Genomic DNA, 24,567 nt, shown 5'->3' on the forward strand with positions numbered 1-24,567 from the left:
AAATATAAAATTTAGAAGTTGGGGAACAGGGAAAGATAGTAGCCTAGAACATTGGAAGGAATTGAAAGCACTTTGCAGGACAGGATTAGCATTCGAAAGGACCTTGACAAATTGGAGAATTCATCTGAATTCAACAAGATGAAATTCACTAAAGATAAGTGCAAAGTACTTCACTTAGGAAGGAAAAATTAAATGCACAACTATAAAATGGGGAATAACTAAACAGGGGGATAGTACTGCTGAAAAAGATCTGCATGTAATAGCGAATCACAAATTGAATGAGAGTCAACAACATGTTGCACTTGCAAAAAAAGTTAATATTCTGCAGTGTATTAACAGGAATGTTGTATGTAAGACATGAGAGGTAACTCTACCAATCTATTCAGCACTGGTGAGGCCCTCAGTTGGAGTACTGTGTCCAATTCTGGGTGACACACTTTCGATAAAGATGTGTACAAATTGGAGAGAGTCCAGAGAACAGCAACAAAAATGATACATGGTTAGAAAACCTGACCTATGAGGAAAGGATAAAAAAACTGGGCATGTTCAGTCTGGAGAAAAAGAAGACTGTTGGGGGGGGACCTGATATCAGTCTTCAAATATGTTCTCCGAGTTTACTGAGTGTAGGACAAGAAGTGATGGGCTTACTCTGCAGCAGGGGAGATTTAGGTTAGATATTAGGAAAAACTTTCTGACTATAAGGGTAGTTAAGCTCTGGACTAGGCTTCCAAGGGAAGTTGTGGAATCCCCATCATGGGAGGTTTTGAAGAACAAGTTGGATAAACACCTGTCAGGGATGGTCTAGGTTTACTTGCTCCTGCCTCAGTGCAGGGCGTTGGACTTGACTTCTTGAGGACTCTTTCAGCCCTACATTTCTGTGATTCTAAATGTAAATTACTGCTATTATTATTTTATTACTGGAGTTCATTAGCATAGAATGAGGGTACAAAACGAAGTCTGGAACAACAGAGAGGTGAGATGTTAAAAGGCTGAACTGTGAGTGTGGATGGTTTGGAGGTAGAGACAGAATTCACAGAGAGGGTTAGGGAAGTCTGAAATTGCAGAAAGTGCAAGTGGACAAAAGGAAGATTCTGGGTGTCAGGGCCAGCTCTAGGATTTTTGCTGCCCCAAGCAAAAAAATTTTGGCCACCCCTGCTTCTTTTTTGTGCCTCCCCGCCCCTGGCTCCGCCCCAACTCCGCCCCTTCCCCAAATCCCCGGCCCCGACTCCTTCTCCGGGCATGCTGCATTTCCTCCCCCTCCCATTGCTTCCTGCAGCTCCCCCCCCCCCGCAACCCTCCCGCCCTAGCTCACCTACGTTTCACCTGCTCCCCTAAGCACCCCACTTCTCCCCCCTCCCTCTCAGGTGAGAGAGAGGCAGCATGTTCAGGGGAGCAGACGGAGCAGAGGTGAGTGAGGGTGGGAGCACAGGAAGTAACGGGGGGGGTAGAGGAACTGTTCCCCACCCCAGCTCACCTCCTCTCCATCACCGCCGCCTCCCCCGAGTGCACCACCGCTCAGCTTCTCCTCCCTACCTCCCAGGCTTGCCCCACGTGTAACAGCTGTTTTGCAGGCAGCAAGCCGGGGAGGGAGTGGGGAGAAGTGGAGCAGCGGCGGCAGTACGCTCAGGGGAGTAGGTGGGGGCACAGTTCTAGGGGCGGCATGGCCGGCACCAGAATGCTGCTCCTCGAAATGTGCCGCTCCATGCACCTGCTTGTTTTGCTGGTGCCTAGAGCTGGCCCTGCTGGGTGTGATGAATGTGGAAATAATAGCAAGGAACAACAGGGAGATGGAGGAGAGAAAGACAGGTGTCTGGAGGCAGAGAGCCTACAACTGTGTGGGGCTAAGCAAGTATGTGAGCAGAGAGATTAAGCAGAGAAGAGCCATGTCAAAAAGATGAGCAACATAAGCCAAATAACTTCTCAACAACATGAAGGACAAACAGCCTATGTGACTCTGAACTTCAAAATGCTGCCACTGATGATGGAAATATTCTGTTCAGATGTTAATAATGTAAGCAAAAGTTCCTTTCAGTAAATTAATCGTTACCACAGGAGGGCTAATCTTAACAGCAAGTGACACAAAAGACTGAGACAAAAACGACAGTCTAGGAGTTGCCATATTTTCTCTCCATGATGGACACTAATTTCATTTGGATATCAAATTATCTTTTTGTGTGTTTGTTTGGTGCTGCTGTGTTCCAGCCTAGTGGCGGCTGCTTTAAGTAATGGTGAAGTGTGTATAATTACATATAAGAACATAAGAATGGCCATATTGGGTCAGACTAATGGTCCATCTAGCCCAATATCCTGTCTTTTGACAGCAGCCAATGCCAGATGCTTCAAAGGGAATGAACAGAACAGGGCTATTATCAAGTGACCCATCCTCTGTCATCCAGTCCCAGCTTCTGGCAGTCAGAGGCTTAGTGACACCTAGAGCATGGGGTTGCATCCTTGACCATCTTGGCTAATAGCCATTGATGGACCTGTCCTTCAGGAATTTATATAATTTTTTTTGAACCCAGTTATACTTTTAGCCTTCATAACATCCCCTGGCAATGAGTTCCACAGGCCGACCATACATTGTGTGTCATGTTTGTTTTAAACCTACTGCCTATTAATTTCATTGGGTGACCCCTGGTTCTTGTGTTATGCAAAGGGGTATATAACACTTCATTATTCACTTTATCCACACCAGTCATGATTTTATAGACCTCTATCATATTAGTCATCTCTTTTCCAAGCAGAACAGTCCCAGTCTTTTTTCTCTCTCCTCATATGGAAGCTGTTCCATACCCTTAATCATTTTTGTTGCCATTCTCTGTACCTCTTCCATTTGTAACATAATATTTTTTTTTGAGATGGGGTGATCGGAACTGCATGCAGTGTTCAAGGTGTGGGCATACCATGGATTTATATAATGGTCTTATGATAGTTTTTGTCTTATTATCTATCCTTTACCTAATGGTTCTTACATTCTGCTAGCTTTTTGACTGCCATTGCATATTGAGTGAATGTTTTCAGAGAACTATCCACAATGACTCCAAGATATCTTACTGGAGTGGTAACAGCTAATTTAGTCTCCATCATTTTGTATGTATTGTTGGGATATGGTTTTCAATGTGCATTACCTTGCATTTATCAGCATTGAATTTCATCTGCCATTTTGTTGCCCAGTCACCCAGTTTGTGAGATCCCTTTGTAACTCTTTATGGTTTGCTTTAGACTTAACTATCTTGAGTAATTCTGTATTACCCCAAACTTTCCACCTCACTGTTTACCCCTTTTTCCAGATCATTTATGAATATGTTGAACAGCAGCGGACCGAGGGGGACACTGCTATTTACCTCTTTCCATTCTGAAAACTGACCATTTATTCTTACCCTTTGTTTCCTAGTTTTTAACCTGTCACTGATCTATGAGGAGACCTTCCATTTTTTTCCATAACTGCTTATTTTGCCCAAGAGCCTGTGGTAAGGGACCTTGTCAACGGTTTTCTGAAAGTCCAAGTACTCTATATTCACTGCATCATCCTTGTCCACAAGCTTGTTGACCCCCTCAAAGAATTCTGATAGAGTGGTGAAATCTTCCCCCACAAATCATGTTCTTCTATGTGTCTGATAGTTTCAACCAATGTACCTGGTACTGAAGTTAGTCTTACTGGCCGTAATTGCCAGGATCGCCTCAGCCTTTTTAAAAAATTAGTGTCACATTAGCTGTCCTCCAGTCACCTGGTACAGTAGCTGATTTAAGTAATAGGTTATTACACACCACATTTAACATTTCTTCAATTTCACATCTGAGTTGCTTCAGAACTTTTGGGTGAATACCATCAGGTCCTGAGGATTTATTAATATTTAATTTATCTATTTGTTCCCAAACCACCTGTATTGACATCTCAGTCTGGAACAATTCCTCAGATTTGTCACCTAAAAAGAATGGCTCTGGTGTGAGAATCTCTCTCACATCCTCTGCAGTGAAGATCAATGCAAAGAATTCATGTAGGTTCGTCACAATGGCCTTGTCTTCCTTGAGTGCTCCTTTAGTACCTCAATCATCCAGTGGCCCGACTGATTGTTTGGCAGGCTTCCTGTTTCTGATGTACTTAAAAAATTTCTGCTGTTAGTTTTTGCTACTTAGCCTTGCCATAATTACTCCATTCTGACTTCAGAGTTAAATTCCCTTAAAAACCCTATTTTAGAATTTTTTTTAAAAAAGAGAGAGAAACTTAACCTTTAAAGTGCAATTTTGCTCTGAAAACTGAAAATGGCATAATGGGATTCCATATAGCTCAATAATTCCATGTCAAATTTTCTCAGTTTACAAGTGAAAAGATGTTTTTTTTCTAACTGATAGACGTGCAAACTGATCCTGAGATCGGAAAGTCAAGCTATGTTCTTTTTAGCAGTGATAACAATTCTGCAGGCCAAATTCTTCTCTCAGTTACTCACTGGAATCCCACTGTCTACAACATATACATCAACTGTCTTCAATAGAGTAAATGAGGGTAGAATTTGGCCCTCCTACTGGCACTCAGTTAACAATTCTGTTCATGCTCCATGAGTCTACTTTCCCAGAGGTGTGTTGGCTCTGGAGGGCAAACAAGAGTAAAATTTAGTAAAAATTCACTTTTCCACTAGAGTAAGCACATCTGATTCTAAATACACTAAAGAAAGATAGTCAAGAAAGAATATGACTTTCATATTAAGTTTTGAAAGATCAAACTGCTCATCAAGATAAACAACAAGTAAACCTACATACTCTCCTCGTCTCAGATCAGTAAATGAAGATAGCCGAAAATATAACAGACTAGGATCACATAGACCAAAATATATCATCTAGAGTTCAGCACCTGGAGCCAATTCAGTTCTAAGATTTATATTCATGTTCAGTTACACCATGTCTACACTAGCACTTATGTCGGCAAAACTTTTGTCGCTTGGGGTGTGAAAAAACACACCCCCAAGCAACATACGTTTTGCTGGCATAAGCACCTGTGTGCACAGCGCTGTGTTGGTGAGAGATGCTCTCCCACTGACAAAGCTACTGCCGCTCATTGAGCTGGTTTTATGTCGACAAGAGAAGTTTCTCCCATTGGCATAATGCAGCTAAACGAGCGATCTTCACGGGCATTTTGAGATTTGTAGATTTTGAGATTTCTAAGACACCTCACTTTAACACAAAAGTAATTAGTTGAAAAATCTTTTTTATCTTTGCAGCTATTTAAATAGTTCACATTATGTTCTGTAACTTTAAAACAAATTTGGATCCATACAATGTAAAATACACTAGGTTACGATGAGGTATAGTAAATTAATTTCATGACAGGATTCAGATGATAATTATAAAATCATTTGTTCACTGCTCTTGTGTTTTATGATGTCATCAGAACTGTTCATTTGTATCATAGAGTCACAGAACCATAGAGTTAGAAGGAAACACAAGGGTAATCTAGTCTAACCCTGTCAAGATGCAGGATTTGTTAGTCTAAACCCCTCGTGAGACCCATTTCCCATTTGACATCATTCCATTAATAATTACTCATTGTTTGCGGTTGTCTAACCAATTATGTATCCATTTAATGGTAGTTCCACCAAGTCCGCATTTCTCAAGCTCACTTATCAGACTATCATGTGGGACTGTGTCAAAAGTCTTGCTAATGTCCAGGTATATTACATTCACTGCGTTCCCCCGATCTACTAAGGAAATCAAACGGTTTGGGCATGATTTCTCTGTAAATCACTGTAGACAGCCATTATTTTTCCTTTAAAATATAGTTATGGTGGAAAATCCTTTTTTCCCCCTCCCTGGAAATTTCCATAGGAAGATTTTTTTATACAAAAGAAACTTTCTGTCAGTGGGGACGTTAACTATAGCTTTCCCAACCCAACCCCTCCCCACACACTTTAAAATAATGGAAATTACCTTTGAATACAAAACTAATATCTAACTGACCAAAAGAAGTGAGGACATCCAAAGTTAAGGCTCACTGTCTGGGACTTGCTCTTGTATACCTAAATATTGCTGCAAATGTTGAAGTTAAGATCATCCGCTGTTGTGAAACTCCCATGCTACAACCTGGGCACAACAGAATGAACTAAACTAAAATTACAATGAATTCTCCTGTTTTTGTCCATTTAATCTCAGATTCTCAATGTGGTTTTTCATGCAATTTTTACTTTTGCAGTACATTAACACATTGATCAGTCATATATAAAACTGAAAATCCATATGAAAATCCATTTGATAGTAACAACAGTCAATATAGCTCCCAAGTTTGACATCACACCTGTGAAATAAGAGCATTTGGAAACAAACACAATTATAACTTTAAGACATCTAGTCTGACATTAAAATCAAAATGTCAGCCCATTTGGAAGTACTGCATAGTGAGCAACAAAAACTTTTTGCAAAAGAACAGGGAAAAGGAAATCCAAGAGATGTGAATTTGATGGGAGTCTTTTTTAAGCACATACCTCCGACAAGTAGAAGAAAAGAAATCCATTTTGGAGAAGATACTGAAAGAGCTTGATGTCCACCTGGCAAATTTCTTGTGCTGTTTAAAAAAGGAAGACGGTTTAGATGATGAACCAAGTCATATCTGCAATATTACCACTAGTGCCAAATAAATATGTAAATAAAAGTAAGTTTTGTCCTCTGTGTTCTCCATTAGAAAGATTTTTCCTTAAAAAGGCAGCAAACCCCCACCAAAACCCCGAGTAAGGCATCTGGCCTTTAAAGCAGAGCCTCTGTTTGAATATGGGAGGAAAGCTGTACACCCCTGCAACGCTGGGCTCTGGCAGCCCGATTGCCTGGCTACAGTGCTTTAACACTAGACTCCAATTTGTGTTCTGCACTAGTGAACAATAAGACCTCAAGTAGTTAGGTCTAACACTTCTAAATGACAGTTAAGGAACTCAATGCCTTAATACAATAACAGGCAAACAAATACAAGAAGTGGCAAACATCCAAAAAAATAAGGCCGATAAAATCCATCCTCTAAAAAAAATGCTGTGTTGCCAAACAGACCTGACTGCAGCTTATGAAAGATTTTGTAAAATCCAAAATTGGATTTCCTGTTCTATCCCATGCTTAGTATTAACTACTAAACAGGCAGGTATAGGATTTATTTATTTGTAGATTTATTTATTTTTAAAACCCCCACACAAGATAACTGACATAAATGAACTAAGGTCTATGATTAAATGTTCTGGCAGCTTACCTGATAAAACAAGAATTTCTGATGTATTACAAGAAAGAAAAGCATCCAGCAATGATGTTGATGAAATGCTCTCTAATGAAGTTGTTCATATTTCCAGTTCCAAAAGATTAACAAGTATTTCGAATTGCTGCATTCTCATTGGGAAAAAACAGAGACCTCTGCAGTATCCTCTCTGCTTCATCCTCAGCTTCCTGTTCTGAAGCTCACTCTATGGTACCTAATAGAAAACAGCAAATAGCTTTGTGGGGTTGCGGGGGTGGGGGAAGAGACAGAGAGAGCCTTCACCTTACGGGACAGCTCCATCTACTGGCAAAATGAAAGAACCAGCTGTAACCAGCAGATTTTTTTTTTTTAGAGTCTCTTTGGCCAGAATAGCATTTTGGACAAGTCTGTGCATATCTGTTCTAAGGATCCCCATTCCTTCAGAGAAGAAACAAAGAGCAAGGTTTAAACTAAGAAGTTAATTGAGTTTGTCTGATTTTAAAAACGAACAAAATGAAACAAAATTGTTTTGTCGTTTAAATTTTCACTTAATTTTAAAATATTGGATACTGTTTACTTCTGAAACATAGGGACAAAGAAAATAAAACAAACCTCTTGGGAATGAATGATTTCTTTAAATCAGAGTCACAGAGTTTATAGCCAGAACCTGCCACCAGCTCATCTATTCTGACCTCCCCTTTTGGGGAATGATTTCTTTATATCAAAATTCATTGTTGTGATTTATTATGATGACCCCAGAAACCCTTCAAGTATATGTTGCTATGCACTTCACAACTGACTGCTATTTGTCTCACCACTGCGTTTGAATGGTAAATTTACCATTATTTAGCTACAGGATCATCAAAAACCTTAATATGCCAGGATGTGATTGATATCACATCCGTATGTTATGCTGCCTTGTCAGTCAAATGTATTGCTACACACAACTGGGAGGTTAGGTCCACGTGTTGCAAGGTTTTAAAGTGACAACTGGGACACCAAATCTTTAAAAAAAATTATGCATTTTTAAAATTCAAACTGCTAAGTGACGGTACCTTCTAGTAGAGCAAACCCACAACTGCACTGGCTCCTAGCTTTATTTTTACTATCAAAGCTAAATCTGAGAGCATTACACACTTCTAGTTTTGTTCCTTGACAAAAAATGAACCGTTAAAAACTGGAATAAGCACAGGCAAGTGCTTCTGAAAGTCATAGCTTTACCTAAGTTAGGGTAGCGTGGGTTCAGAGCAACCAATTATGTTAGGGAAGGGGACAATGCAGGGCGGGATCCTAGCAGTGAGCAGACAAAGAAAGGGTGCTGCGTGGAAGAAGAAAAGCTGAAAATAATAAAGCATTTATTTCATTATGTAATATATGCATTTGGCAAGTGCAGATAAAAAACAAATAAGCATCCATGTACAATGAGGCTGTCCTGTTCAATATTATAGATATCAAATGTTTGAAGGTGTAATTCATTGACTCTAAAGAGGCTGCAGATAATTGGAGCCAGCAGAATCATTTTACATACTGTCTTGATAGGGCATTTCATGTCTTATTTTATATACTAGCATCATGGGATTTTTACTATGGCTTAAATTCTGCTTGGACCCAAATCCTATGTGGAGCTGAGCTCTTTCAACTCCCATTGATTGCAATGGGAGTCAAGATACTCAGCACCTCATAGGAAGCATCCTGCACCTTGCCGAATCAGGGCTTTACTATCCATCTTTAAATATTTACTAATACTTCAATATCGTGAGCATTTTTTCTAACAATTACAATAAATCCATCCCTATAAACATTTAAACATGCACTGCAAACATTAACATTATTATAATTATAATCCTCAAGATTCTAAATATTTAATTTGAAAAAAAAAAACCTCCAAACCAACATTGGTTACTGAGCTTTAAAAAAAACATGATGATTTTAAGCTGCAATAGGAACACAGGAGGAAAATTCAGTTTCTGAAGTAGAAAAGGATAAAATCAATAGTAAAAGAAGTTGTATTTGAAGCTCCTGAGAGGGTATTACAAACAGTGTAGGGGAAACACATTTTAAGAATACCTGGGCTGTGTTCCTTTTACATTAATGTTATTTGCACTTTTGAACTGTGGTGCTCTACAAAAAGATGTATATGTATGTAAGAATGTTCAAAATCATATCAAGAAAGGCTGTTGAAATTAAATATCTTGTCATGTTGGCATCCATCTTGAAAGGAGGTTTAATTTCAATACCATTCTTTTCGACAGTCTACATTGTTTTAAATTTTTTTTATTGCTTATGAAAGGTCCTACACTGACAACATTGGAAACTGAAGCTTTCTGTGCACAGGGCAAGCACAAAATGGACAGTAGCTGTAGAAGCTTTCCCCCTTGAATGTGCCTCAATTCTGTTGTAGAAAGACTGCATATTCACTCTGTGACCCTTCTGCTGAGATCACCAGTAAGATCACTGATTGTGAGCTTGGCTTTTCTGAGATGAACATTGGTCCGCTAGTCATTCTTTGTAGGCCACTGAACAGTTGTCAAACAGTTCAGGTTGGTCACAGACCCAGAGGTGGAAAGATACATAATTCATTACCAGTCCCTGGAATCAAACTTGGATCTTAATTGCTAGGTTCTTATTTAGATTTAACCATTTGCAGATTCATCTGAATTGTCTTTTTCATAAGTTCTGCAAGGTCCTTGAAACACCTGCAACAGATCAGTTGCTTGTGGTGAAAGGAACACCTTTTGAGACAGAATCTCCCCCAAGATCTGAAAGATCTGGCAAACACAGTCAGTATCACACTGTTGCCGGAAGTAGTGCTTTTTAGGGCCGGTATTTCTGAAAATGACAAAAATGCAAGGCAGTGGCAAGTACATATTTGTAGCTAGGTGAAGTAGCAGAACACCCACCCCTGAAGCTTGTAAGTATAAACTGTCGGTCTATGCTACAAGGTATTCCTTTTATTACTTACATATAGCACTTTAAATTTTGTCATTTTCAAAATGGACTAAATAAGGAGACACTAGAATTCAGATAAATAAATGCAGGCAGCACAACACAAAAAGATCCTTGTGTGAGGTCTTGAACTACCTGCTTTCTATTTTAGTTCTGTACTTTTACTGACCCTAGCCTACTCTATATGGAACACTTTGAATTTTCCACAATTTAATCACAATTTTAGAAGCACTCATATTAATATACTGTGAATGTGTCCAGTGTTCAATAGGTCTTGAAATGACTTCTTTCCTCAGGTATCAATGGTGGAATGTAACTGGGTTCAAAGGACTTAAAGGACCTTGTTAAAATACTGCAAGCAAGACAAACTTTTTTTCAACTGCATTATGAATTTCTTGTAGCTCCAGTTTTGTCAGAGAGAGCATATAATAAGGTGCTATAGTCTAGCTCCACCGAAGTTCAGTAGCTTTTAATGACAGACGGAGTACTGTGGCTTTAATACCACTCACCAATTTGCCCCATAACTATTCTATGCCAAGCCGTCTGACAAGCAGTCAGAAGGCTCTTCCATAGCAAGTCATTATAAACAGTTACAAGGTTTCTACAGTGTAAATCCTTACTGTATATTTAATATATGAAACCTATATATTCTGCCCCAGTTCAGAAAAAGTTTTATGGATTCCCCTCATCATATAAGCTTTTCCCACAAGAAGATAAAAGTGGTGGTGGGGATGGGGGGGGGAGAGCTTGTACCACCTTATGTTAAACCACTTCTCTCAACAAGGAAGACACTGTTTGTATCTAGTTAAAAATAAGTTTCAAACGCCAGCAACTGTATGATACATAAGTTATTCACCATGACAAAAATTTTGCTCATTCCTCATTGCACATATGCTGAAAACCCTTCCCACCTATCATACAACGTGAGTAATCAGATTCCAAGGGCCTGTGTGGCAGAACTGATGACAACAGGCTACATCAGTGACAGCAAGTGTGCCTCTTGACTCTTACTAGAACCCTGAGGCTGCAGTAACTCCCATGTTTCCAGTGCCTCTTCTCCACAAGCAACAATGGCTTGTGGCTTTGCACAATGGAAGATCTACGAGACAGCCCCCTTTCTGCTCTTCTCCCAGTCTTGTTCTGACTAGAGGTCTGCTTGGGTCTAACTTTAAAGCCCTGCCTGAACCTGACTAGACCACAGCCAAGCTGAACCTGATCCAAGGACAAGCATGTCAGCTTGTTTTCATACCTGACCAGAACCCAAAACTTCTAGTCAGGTCCTTTTGAGAGTCTGGTTGCAAGGGTCTAGCCGCGGGCCTGGCCTCTATTATTTCCTACCCCCACTCCCATGGCCTGATCTCCCATCTCAGTGCAGTGCCGTGCACCAAAAGGAGTGCAAGTTTCCGCCTCCTGGGCCGCTACCCCCAAACCTGTGTCATTGCCACTGCTGCCACTTTGTCCTGGAGGAGGCTTCCTGCTCCCCCTACCTGTAATCCATCTCCAGATGCCTCCTGCGCATGGGATTGGCATGGTGGCAGCTGTGTACCCTGTTCCTGTCAGCAAGCTCTGCCTCACTGAACTGCGTGTGCTGCAGAGTGAGAGGCAGTACAACTTATCAGCCCACTCACCCCACAGTGCAGCCAGGCAGCAGTGGCTAGCAGGAACAAGGTACGGAGCTGCTGCTGCGCAAACCCCATGGGCGGGAGGAATTGATTAGAGGCTACCAAACCCAGAAGTGTTAGGTTGTTTTCATACCTGACCTGAACCCAACATATGTTGTCAGGACCTACTAGGTTCAGGTCAGGTTGCAAGATTCTAGTACAGACCCATCCTCAAGCACCTCTGAGCAATTACGTGAATGAGCATCTGTGAACCATGATCCATTATATGGAAGCAATGCACACTTCACGCTTAAGTGCCCCCAATTCTGCCCTACACCTGCTGCACAGAAGAATCACACTAGTTATGCTGCATTTGGGAAGAGTCCCCTGTGGTTGAAAGGGAGCACACATTGCCTCAGAGCATAAATGGGTAAATTTGCCAATATTGCACTTGGAGGCTGCCACTGCAGTGCAGCTCCCTTTTTTACGATCTGTGCCATAAAAGCCAGGTTTTGGGTCCTTTTATGACTTTCCGACTCCACATCATCATTTCCACTGTAAACTGGAAAACCTAATGTATAAATCTGAGGAAATTTCTAGAATGATTTTTCAAAAGGTGTGATGTTGAGCAATGGCAGGAAACCATGCCACCAGCAATACTGAAAACTCTGTGTACTTCCTAGAGAAGGGGCTGAGAACAACAATTTTGTCAGATATCACCATAGCATACATTTCAGATGGCAGTGCATTAAAAGATCTCCCCATATTTTTGTAGTCTTCTGATTTCTCTTTTGCTTACTTGATGTTCTGGGGATTAAATCTATTCCAAGAGATGCACTTTCTTTGAAAAATGGGGTGCAAGGAATCTATAAGGCAACCCAGGACAAGAAAGAGAGAAGATCTAGATAACCTGATAGGTTAGAGATAGAAATGACCCAACTGATAGTATGAATAGTTCTGCAGTCACAAAAAAGCTATGGAGGCAAGTACGGTTGGAAGAAAACCATCGTTGCTGGATAACCAGAAACTGGAAAAAAACAACCAACTAAGGTCCAGAGAAAATGGAATATTATATGCTTCTAATAACTTACAGTGCAAAAGCTGAAAACCCTCTGAGAAAGAGAGGTAATTATTTTTGTACTGAAGACAGAGCGTCTCTACAATTTACCAAAGGTGGGTTCCTAGGATGGCAAAGCAACACTCAGTAGATTTTGTGACATTTTGAATGTTTTCATGGAACTAAACACAAATGAAAAGTGACAGTTCTGAATTTCAAAGGCTTTGGATTTTTAAAAGCCCAAGCCTGTCTGAAGTTTTTGAATCATAACATGACAGACCAATATACATTTATATGTGAGGTAAGATACAGTCAAATTAAGTTGTTTACAGCTTCGCTTTAGCAACTTAATACAATATTACTTTTGTAAATTCTAATTTAGCAAGTATATTTTGAATTATTTTTGTCAGTACACACAATACATATATCTCAATTGCCCAGTTGTGATGGACTGACCCAATCTGAGACCCAAACTCGTCTTTATACAAATGATACTCACATATATTGTAAATTGTTTGACATCATAATTAAACTGTTGTCACAGATGTTTATGATAAATAAATTATTCCCAAATAATTGTAAATCACATGATCATCATCATGTTCCCATTACATCTTTGGTGTTTTGGGCAGTGATGAAGCTCCTCCATTCCTGTCTGTTTCTGGCAAGTCTTTCAATGATTCCCCAGCTGTGCCTCAGGTTTTTCAGCACATACTATAGTATTTCTTCTGTGCTCCGAATTTTTTAGTGCAATTTTCAGAAGGTACATAATGCAGCAGAAACTGGTTTCACTGTGTGGGACTGGGACATAAGGTGCCCAGGGGGACCCTGATCTGTATGGTATGAAGAGTAGAAAGGGGAGGGATAGTGTGAGACAGGCCAGGGTTGTGGCCACTATGTCCATGAACTGAGCAATTCCATCAGGCCACAGAAACACGTGAAGAGGGAACAGTGGCCATTAGTCCCTACCCCAATCCGTAATATGCAGTAGCTATTTTGGAGTAATTCCATATCACATATTGCAGATTGGAGCTGTGGATTTCAATCCTCAGCCCCATATTTATATGATCACACAGCCTGCACATGAGTTTCTCACTCTCCCAGAATTTAACCCTTTGTATCTTAGTCATGCATTTGAGCCTTGGCAGGCTGAGAGATACTGTAACGGCACTGTAATCTACAACATCTGCCATGATGCACAAAGTAGAATTTATAATGATACAATTTCAAAAACCAGTGGTATATATTTAAAAGAATAGAAATCAATGACTTTGTGTAATTAAATAGATTAGGCTGTTAACATTCTTTGAACCAATACAAAAAATTATATTCACAATATTCTATCCCATGGCTCCTTTTCATGTACTCAGGCACAATGCACTAATTCTTTTAGAATGGTGTAGGCAGAAGCAAGCTAACAAACTTTCATCAGATCCGTAAAGGTAAATTTAAAAAATTCATACACCAATACATACTACAACTGTTTTAGTAGCTTGCTTTCAAGAAACAGCTGCATACATATTATACAACAGAACTATGTATAGTAAACAAGGTGTTTTCATTATGTCAGACAGAAGTATTTTTTTTACTCTAACTTCTTCTTTCACAAAGTAATTAATAAAAGGTGTCAGCTTGGTACTTCTGCTAAATTATACCATATAGTGCAACTTGATCATGTGTTATCACAAGAAAGATTTTCATTTAACAAATAGTAACTAGTGAGCTGAGATCATGATAAACAGATAGCTTGATTGTTTGACAGCATTGTGCCTGGGGAGACAGAGCTCTTAATGATTATGGAAGTTATCATTATCACTTTCAAGCACAGTCTTGCACTGAAACTATTAACTGATTATTTTCAAAAAGGTGAGGAATAATTATTTTGCAAAATGGGACCAGAGCATGTTTAAGGGATTATCCCCATCAAAATTAGTTCTGGAGGAAATGTATATATTTCATCTTATTTAGATACAAGAAAGAATCAAACAGCATTTTTCTCATCAACAAATATACCACTGTTAAACCACAAAATCCTCTAAATTAGAGCACAATGTTGTTTAATACCATACCTTCTATGGTAGGAAAATCTATAATTCTTTATGTGTTTTTTCAAATATGTTCAGATGCTCATTAACACAGACAAATACTATAGTATGTACATGAATATTTTTTAAAGTTTATGTATTAAACAGCCTCTTTTCCAAGATCCTACTAGTAAGCTAATAGAATTTAGTAAGTCAATACACATGCAGGCTGAAGCTCGATCACATCCACTCATATTTAGTTTAAGCAGTCTTCAGTTTTACAAATTACCACCTCCTTTAATTCAGTTGTGCCACTCCTTTACTTTACTGAACAATGCTTAGTAGCTGTCCATGGTGCTGTACACACACTGGAGCTGTAGAATAAAGGGCTCCTAATATACCAGAATACTTCCAAATTATTATATTTGCCTCATTAAATGGTAACTGTCCTAACAAGTGAGCCAACCTTATTGAAATTCCCTACACGAGACTGCAGTATCAATGTTATGCTGTTACCTCCTAGGGCCTATACTGCTGCATTCCATTAGTGATCATTCTATTCACCACCTGACAACCCTCACTGTAGGAACATAGCAGTCTATAGAAAGATCCATTCAGTGTATTTTATGGTTCATTTTCCAACATGAATGTAAATTCAACAATTTTATTTGCGTTCCCCTGGTGCACCAAAAACCTCAAGCAAGTTTAGCCAGCATATATTGTCCTGACATTGTGCAGAGGAGTCACTAACTGTAGTTTTGTCTGCAGCATTCACCTTCAGTATATTATGGTTGTGTAAATTCATGCAGTCATACAATAAATGATAGCTGAATATCCTCCAGACTTTAACTGTTGTCACTAAAAATAATCAAGGAAGGCAAGGAAATAAAATATGAAGCAGTTCTTTTGGGAAGGAAGCATATTTGTAATGTGAGGCAAAGGCAATACAACAGCCAAGAACTGCAGTAAATCTCTCAGAGCTAATAGCCACATCTAATAATGCTTTCCCACAACACCTCCAAGCAAATGGATTTTGTTCATTGTTTAATCAGTCAAATCAACAATAATCCCCACATGGATAGAGAAGATGTTTGTTAAGCAAACCCTAATTTATGATTTATTTATTTGCAAAGTGCCTTAAAGCTGGGATGGCTAGAAGAAAGATTACTCTGCTTATTCAAGCATGCTGACAGAGCTGGTTTTTACTAGCAATTTCTCTCTGCATCTCACAGCATGGCTGACAGTCATCTGCATAGAAAAACAGCATATTTACCACTAAATCATGCAAAAACATTTACCCAAGAAGATGTAGCAAAGGTCAGAATCCACTTCCATACCCCATGAAGCATTTAGCTGAAGGAGCAATCCCACTGGCTTGCTCAGGCCAGCAGTCTCTCTCCTACACTTGACCTAGACTGCCTTACATAATGAGGAATCAGTGCTGTATCCCGAGTGGTAGAGCAAAGCTGAATGTCATCACTGGAAAGAGCAGGCAGTATTGGCAGCAGGCAGGCTGCTAGTTTGCATGGAGATCACAAAGTCTTTTTTTCCTGAGTATTCTGGGAGAAAAGCAAGAATAGCTCAGAAAACCTGGTGTCATTCCTCCCCTGGAATGAATGACTGGAAGGAATGAGGGTGTTACACATGAGGCAGATCGCAAGTGCAAAAGATGCATCTGTGCTCAATGCAAACCTAACACAATTCCTGTCACATTGTATCTAAAAGGACTGCATAGCTACAACTAATAAGAGAGCAACAGCAAGGCAAAGTAAAGAAGGAGAGGCACAGACTACGGCTGCATACAACTGTCTGTATATAAATTCATTATGGTGAGTAGAAGAAAAATAAAGAGGGTATTAGATAAACCTGAAATATTGGAATTTCCAAAGGGAACATTATATTTCTCTAAATAAATACCTTAGTGCGTGCATCTTAGTGAACTAGTTCCTTGAAGAAATGCCATTTGTGATCTGATTTACATAGTGTTACAGAAGTGAAGCTGGTGCATTACAAGGATTTTGATATTTTCAAGCAAACTGTGTACTAAACATATTCCTGGCTCTGATGATTTTCAAGTTACTCTTGGTAGCAAGGATTGGTATTTCTTTACTATGTTTTGAAGAGAAGCTTTTGGGAATTTCCTAGATTATTATTGTTTGTAATATACTAGCATTTCCTTTGTGGGGGACACCAGGGGAGAAACAAAAATCCAGGCTTAACCAGGAGCTTAGTTGGAGGAAACCTAAAAACATTTCTTTTGGTCTGTATGGAATGTGGTTTTATGGTTAACTAAAATTACTGTATGTGATGTAAATTATTTTTTATTTGATGTGTTAAACAGTAAAGAATCTTGAATACTTGGGGTGAAAATACAACACATAACCTCTTCCTACCCTGTGAATATCATGCATGATTTATTTACTTGTCATAAAGAAACAGAAGCTTTCATTGATATGAGAAATCTTGTGCTTTTCTGATAATATTTAAAACAACTGTAGTTTAATAACAAATAGAGAACAATATGGCACACGAGGGCAATATAAATACTGAAGCTGTATTTACAACTGCTGTAGTAATTGAAGCATAAAAGAAAACATGAAATAATTAACCATAGGTAAGACTGGAATTTACCTCAGTGTTATGGATTTGGTGCTCTTCCTGACAACAAAATATCCATGATTTTTAGGTAAGTGGACGTGATGGTAAACAGTACAACCATTTTCTGACATGGCAATTCTCAGGAACTAAGTTAAGACCTGGTCTTCACCGGAAAAAAGAAAAAGCAAAGCTCTGCAACAATACAAAGGGTCAGGTCATTGAACTCTCAGTGAAAGCTTTAATCCTTCCAAGGTACTCAGGAAAAATTGGTCTCTGAAGACTCAAAAATATGGAGATTTAGGCTGGGTTTACAAGTCAGCTCAAGCATGGCAACTACTATACTAAATCTGCCCATTGTTAGTATAGCTCAAACATGGTTCTAGTTATTGGGTCTAAAATGGGAAAATAATTTTTTTTTTAGTAAAATAATTGCCTGACTTCTTTTTTAAACTATTTCCATTATTCTTTCCCATTTTCTCAATATCCATGTTATGGCTTTTCCTTAAAAAATTGCTATGCTAAAATATATAAGAGTACAAGTGTAACTTTCTGTTGGGGAATTTCCATTTAGTTCTATACTCCACTATAGGAACAGTTCTCTTTTGAGAATTATTCAAAAGTCTGATGAATGACAGTGACACTTGGTATAAAGGGATAGACAGGTATTGACCTAACAGACAGGAGAGTTTTTAGGTCTGAAGTCTTACTTGAAGAAAAAGAAAAAAGAATCAGTGGAAGACAAATATATTTCATAATGAATGTATGTAATAATTACATTATTGTTACATTTGAAATCAATGTGCTGTTAAAATAGCTGCATTAAAATGGCTATCATATTATCAGTTGATAATAATCAAAAGTGTACTATATTGATTTATATTGATTTTTAACAGGAAGCTCCTGCCCAAACTCCCAAGACATATTTATGTAATTTTAAATATCAGCCAATAGTTTTTGCGTTTCAATTTAACATGACTGCTCATTTAAGATAAAAGTATATATTTACATATGTGACATGCAGAGTGATAGAGATAACAGAGGTTAGAGACAGAAATTAATTCCATCCATTTCCATGCAAATTATCATCCACAGATAGAGGACAGAACAGATTTTAAACTAATAGTACACTTGATCATTTGTGTTTGTGTACATACATATTCTGGAGGAGCTAGTAGTGACTCCTAGATTTAGGTTGCCTTACACTTTCCATTATAAAGGATTCTTGCAACCATTTCTTTGAGAAGGTCTCATACCTCCACTGTTTGCAGCAGCCTTTGATATGTGGCAGGGGGTTCACTTTCAGACGAAAGAAGTGCTTTGTCATTCCATGAAATTCATTTAGCTTTCAATTTGGAGTGGGCAAATCTACTGTGGGGGCTGCTGTGATCCAAGTAGCCCACGCAATCACTGAGCTGCTGCTATCAAGGGTAGTGACTCTGGGAAATGTGCAGGTCATAGTGGATGGCTTTGCTGCAATGGGATTCCCTAACTGCGGTGGTGTGATAGACGGAACCCATATCCCTATCTTGGGACCGAACCACCTTGGCAGCCAGTACGTAAACTGAAAGGGTGCTTTTCAATGGTGCTGCAAGCACTGGTGGATCACAAGGGACGTTTCACCAACATCAATGTGGGATGGCCGGGAAAGGTGCATGATGCTCGTATCTTCAGGAACTCTGATCTGTTTGAACAGCTGCTGGAAGGGATTTACTTCCCAGACCAGAAAATAACTGTTGGGGATGTTGAAATGCCTACAGTTATCCTTGGGGACCCAGCCTACCCCTTAATGCCATGGCTCATGAAGCCATGCACAGGCATCCTGGACAGTAGTCAGGAGCTGTTCAACTATAGGCTGAGCAAGTGCAGAATGCTGGTAGAATGTGCATTTGGACGTTTAAAAGCACAGTTTATTGTCTCAGTTAGACCTCAGCGAAACCAATATTCCCATTGTTATTGCTGCTTGCTGTGTGCTCCACAATATCTGTGAGAGAAAGGGGGAGACATTTATGGCGGGGTGGGAGGTTGAGGCAAATCGCCTGGCCACTGATTACGCACAGCCAGACACCAGGGCGATTAGAAGAGCACAGCAGGGCACGCTGCGCATCAGAGAAGCTTTGAAAACCAGTTTCATGACTGGCCAGGCTATGATGTGACAGTTCTGTTTGTTTCTCCTTGATGAAAACACGTCCCCTTGGTTCACTCTACTTCCCTGTAAGTCAACCGCCCTCCCCTCTCCCCTTCAATCACTGCTTTGCAGAGGCAATAAAGTCATTGTTGTTTCAAAATCATGCATTCTTTATTAATTCATTACACAAATAGGGGGATAACTGCCAAGGTAGCCGGGAGGGGTGGGGGAGGAGGGAAGCGCAGGGTGGAATGGTGGATGCGGGGAAAAGGGAAGGACAAGGCTGCACTGCACTTCAAAACTTATTGAATGCCAGCCTTCTGTTGCTTGGGCAGTCCTCTGGGTTGGAGTGGTTGGGTGCCCAGAGGGGACGTCTGGGACATTCTTGGGCGTCTGGGTGAGGAGGCTATGGAACTTGGGGAGGAGGGCGGGCGGTTACACAGGGGCTGCAGCGGTGGTCTGTGCCTTTCCTGCACCTCAACCATACACCAGAGCATATCAATTTGATCCCCCAGTAGCCTCAGCATTGCATCCTGCTTCCTCTCGTCACACTGCCGCCACCTCTCATCTTGCTCATCCCTCCTGTCCTCACATTCATTTTCTGTTTTCCTGTACTCTGCCATTGTTTGCCTCCACACATTCTGCTGAGCTCTTTCAGTGTGGAAGGACTGCATGAGCTCAGAGAACATTTCATTGCGAGTGCATTTTTTTCACCTTCTTATCTGCGCTAGCCTCTGGGACGGAGATGATAGGGGGAGCATGGAAACATTTGCAGCTGCGGGAGGAAAAGAGGGAGATTAGTCTTTAAAAAGACACATTTTAGAGAACAATGGATAGACTCTTTCATGGTGAACCAAGCTGTTAACATTACATACCACACATGCTTTCGGTACAAGGTCGCATTTTGCCTCTTATATTGAGGGCCTGCCAGTTTGGTATGAGAGGTCACACATGCAGGGCCAGGCAACAGAATTCGGCTTGCAGGCAGCCATGGTAAGCCACAGTCTTTCGGCATCTTCAACCTTCATAACGTGTGGGAATGGTTTCAAACAGCAGCGCCCTCTCCCATACCAAGCACCCGTTGGGTTGGCCATTTAAAAGGAGGGGCTGTACTGGCCGTGAATGCATCCCAAGTCTTCAGGGCAAATTAATAATTAAATACGCTTGCTTTTCAACCATATATTATATTTACAAAGGTACACTCACCAGAAGTGCCTTCTCTGGCTTCATGGTCCGGGAGCCCGCCTTGGGAGGGTTGGGAGGGTATTGGGTCCAGGGTGATAAACAGTTCCCGTCTGTCGGGGAGAATGGTTTCTCCGCTTGCTTGCTGTGTGCTATCCTCCTCCTCATCTTCCTCGTCCCCAAAATCCTCATGTCTGTTGCATAAGACTCCCCCCTTGCAGGTGTCCACCGACAGGGGTGGGGTAGTAATAGGGGCCGCCCCTAGAATTGCATTCAGCTCATCATAGAAGCGGCATGTCTGGGGCTCTGACTCGGAGCGGCCATTTGCCTCTTTGGTAGGCTTATCTGAGCTCCTTAATTTTCACGTGGCACTGCTGCGGGTCCCTGTTGTAGCCTCTGTCCATCATGCCCTTGGAGATTTTGGAAAATATTTTGGCATTTTGTCTTTTGGAACGGAGTTCTGATAGCATGGATTCGGCTCCGCATACAGCGATCTGATCCAGTACCTCCCGTTCGGTCCATGCTGGAGCTCTTTTGCGATTTTGGGACTGCATGGTCACCTGTGCTGATCAGCTCGCCACACTGGCCAAACAGGAAATGAAATTCAAAAGTTCCCGGGGCTTTTCCTGTGTACCTGGCTAGTGCATCTGAGTTGAAAGTACTGTCCAGAGTGGTCACAGTGGAGCACTCTGGGATAGCTCCCGGAGGCCAGTACTGTCAAACTGCATCCACACTACCCCAAATTCAACCCGGCAATGTCGATTTCAGTGCTAATTCCCCCATCGGGGAGGAGTACAGAAATCAATTTTAAGAGCCCTTTAAGTCAACAGAAATGGCTTTGTCATGTGGTCGGGTGCAGGGTTGAATCTATCTAATGTGCTAAATTCGACCTAAACTTGTAGTTTAGACCAGGGCTAAGATAAAAAGCTATTACAGGTTACCATTTTCCTTCTCTCACTTCCATTCCTCAGTAAAATTGGGCAGCAGTGAGCCTCCATGGGCTCATCACTTGGCCCCAGCAGCCAATTCCTGCCTCTCTAGGGGTAACCACATGGGACTGGAGTTCTTCCAACTTTCTGAGATGTGGGGTGAAAAAACTGGATCCCCACTGCTGACCACTCCCCATGACCCAGGAGTACATTCCCCCTGCTTTGAGATAACAGCTTTCTGTTAATCAGTTGAAGTACTGAGTCCTGTAGCTCAAAGGGTAGCAGTCTTTTCTGCATTGCTGAAAGTTCAGGGTGCAAACCCTGCTCCTGATGCAGGATGGAGTAGTTGCTACAGCTACATGTGATAGAATTTGTTTTTACCTTTTTCTTAAAAACACACCCTAGGAAAGTACATAGAAAAATATTATGTGAAAATAATGCTATTTAGGTTGCAAAGTCAAGCACTAAAAAATTAGAAAATGCCATTTTTCACAGCCCCCTTGTTGATAATGTTGCATTTTGAGTGTTTTTAATTACATGATGATAAAAAATTTTCCACATGACCCCACCTCCTTCAGTGCATAGAATGAACACATATTCCAGACCAGTGCATTAGCCATCCGTTTTTTATAACATCTTTGTTGAAACTGTAACATCTCTGTGAAACATTCCAGCTTCAACACAACAGCATATTTTATGTTCCACCAGCTGTACTTCTTTCCTTACAGTCTTTCTTTTCAAATTTGATCCTGTACTGATGCAACAAATTTGTATTTGTCATATCTCTTCGCAACAGATTGTGACACCACAGATGTAGGATTATGACTTCATGGCAGGACCAAACAGGAGAAGAGACTGGGCTGTGTGGCAGAAATAAGCTTTTAATAAAACAAAATAAATAAAACAATAAGACCAAGAGAACCTCAGAAAATTATCCTACATTCTAGTTCCTTTCAGTATGAAAGTTTTCTTTAATTCTGCAGTTGTATAAGGTTAGTAGATAGAACACTGAAATACAGATTTGCATTTGTAGTACAAACACAGAATATTCAGTAGGTGGCTGAATTAATTTAACAGACTGTATATTTCTTTACTAAAAAGTCATCTTATATAATAATCTTTTGGGAGCACTATAAATATAAGATGTATGATCAGACATCACATATCACTTACAGATTTAAGAAGTAAAAGTGAGCATTTTTGCAGCTTTCCTTTGGCTCCACTGATTATATATATATTCCTTTACTCTAACTCATGTGATTCTTTCCATTCCTTCCATCACTCCTGACTGACACCTTAATGCTGTACAGAAAAGGGAAAATGAGATATACAATCAGGATAAGCCAGTGTAGGCAGGGAAAACTAGGTAACATAGATCAAGGAAAGTCTAAATGTGTTTACTTAATGCTCCACACATGTTTCAGGAGTCTAGAAACACAGAATAAGAAAGCTATAAGAAATAAGAATAAGAATAAGAAAGCATAGAATAGACAGCAGGCCAAATCTTGGTCCCTATATAGCCCAAGTAAACTGATCACCCAAGAACCAGTTTGATTCAGCTTCCAGCTGGGCCAAGGATCAAGGGAACAGAAATCTTGCTTACAGACTATTTCCCCACAACATACCCTCTCCAGGCCCTGTACAAAGTGCAGATCAGATGGACCCAAAGATCTAGCCCACAGACCATATGTCAGTTTGTAGTATGCTTTGTTCTTATCCAGCACTTTGGTAATAAAGACACTATGTAAGTAAACTACGATGTAATCCTTTGGGATGAAAGGTGCTATGTGAATGTAAGTTATTGTCAGAAAGAATGCAATAACAATTTGTAGATTCTGCCAAGGATATGTACAGATTATAAGAACTCTTTACTTGTAATCTGAATAATGCAAGATGTAAAGACTACTCATGCACTGCATGGCAAGACAACAGGAATGAAAAAAAAATCAGAAAGAGCTGTAGAGTCAACACAAAAGCAAGCTAGAGACTAAAAGTACCAGGGAAGTCAGTGGGAGAAACAGAATCAATACCGATGGTCAAGGCAGCACAGTGGAAGACAGACAGTGATCAAAATAAGTTGAATAGTCTTCTCCAAATATCTTATAACCTCTTTAAAGCAGTCACACCTTAAGCAAAGCATATCAGCATCATAACTGGTGCTTGGGCATCTATATTTTAAAGTTTGTTTTCATTTGTTTGGGTTTTTTGTTTTTTAAGTTTCACTTATTTTAGCTGGGTAAATGTACATCACTTAAAACGTTTCATAAACTATTTTAATTTGTTGTGCTATTTAAAGAAAGACCTCTGCAAACAGAAAAAAGAGTGGAAGGGCTTTTAGGTGATGACCCAAAGTTGGCTGTCTTGTTCATTAGGTTTCCAATAAACTCAATGGACAAGTGAACACAGTGGCATGATCAAAAATACTCCAGGAAGAGCATAACCTGCCATAGTGTTCCCTCTATTGCAGCCAAAATTAATGTTTTTAAGTTTCAAGTGAGCCATACAGATTTAATCAGTTAATGCATAGGATATTTGCCACAAGTTTGTATTTTATTTATTTTCACTCTTTATAACTTCTCTCACTCTCCTCCACACTCTTTTCTGCAGCACATTATTTATAACACCTGGTAGTACTTGTTTTGAGACAGTGTTTGTAAAGCTATAAATTGGCTTGTGGTGTGGCAGAATGGTGCCAATCTACTATTGGCAAGTTAACAATATCCTGCATTGAGAAACAAAGTGTTTCCTGACATTATTTGAATCTCACTGCATCACTGTCTCTTCTGAGTCAACCTTACTGCTAATGTGAAGAGTGATGTGTAATTCTGGTAATGGTGAGAGAGTTAGTCAAATAAATAGCAACAGAACAAGTGTTAAATGACATGTTTATTACATGAAAGTAGG

The 24,567-nt window shown here is 40.0% G+C and overlaps 2 protein-coding genes across 3 annotated transcripts in view; one reads left to right on the forward strand and one right to left on the reverse strand.

Annotated features, from left to right (window-relative positions):
• LOC311528423 (sodium channel protein type 1 subunit alpha-like) overlaps positions 1-16,215 on the reverse strand; it is a gene marked incomplete at its 5' end in the record, with an annotated part of 180,082 nt that extends 163,867 nt beyond the window's left edge. The window contains 3 exons of the mRNA XM_084643443.1: positions 6,474-6,553; positions 7,220-7,436; positions 16,128-16,215. The remainder of the gene's footprint in view (positions 1-6,473; positions 6,554-7,219; positions 7,437-16,127) is intronic.
• Positions 16,216-16,576: 361 nt separating this feature from the next.
• Positions 16,577-24,567, forward strand: part of LOC311528426 (uncharacterized protein) — a 104,619-nt gene continuing 96,628 nt past the window's right edge. For both annotated transcript variants that reach the window (XM_084643450.1, XM_084643449.1), the window contains exon 1: positions 16,577-16,658. The gene's annotated coding sequence lies outside the window, so the exon portion shown is untranslated. The remainder of the gene's footprint in view (positions 16,659-24,567) is intronic.

Source organism: Lepidochelys olivacea, assembly GCF_965140295.1.
Source record: "Lepidochelys olivacea isolate rLepOli2 genome assembly, chromosome: 11".
NCBI classification, from domain to species: domain Eukaryota; kingdom Metazoa; phylum Chordata; order Testudines; family Cheloniidae; genus Lepidochelys; species Lepidochelys olivacea.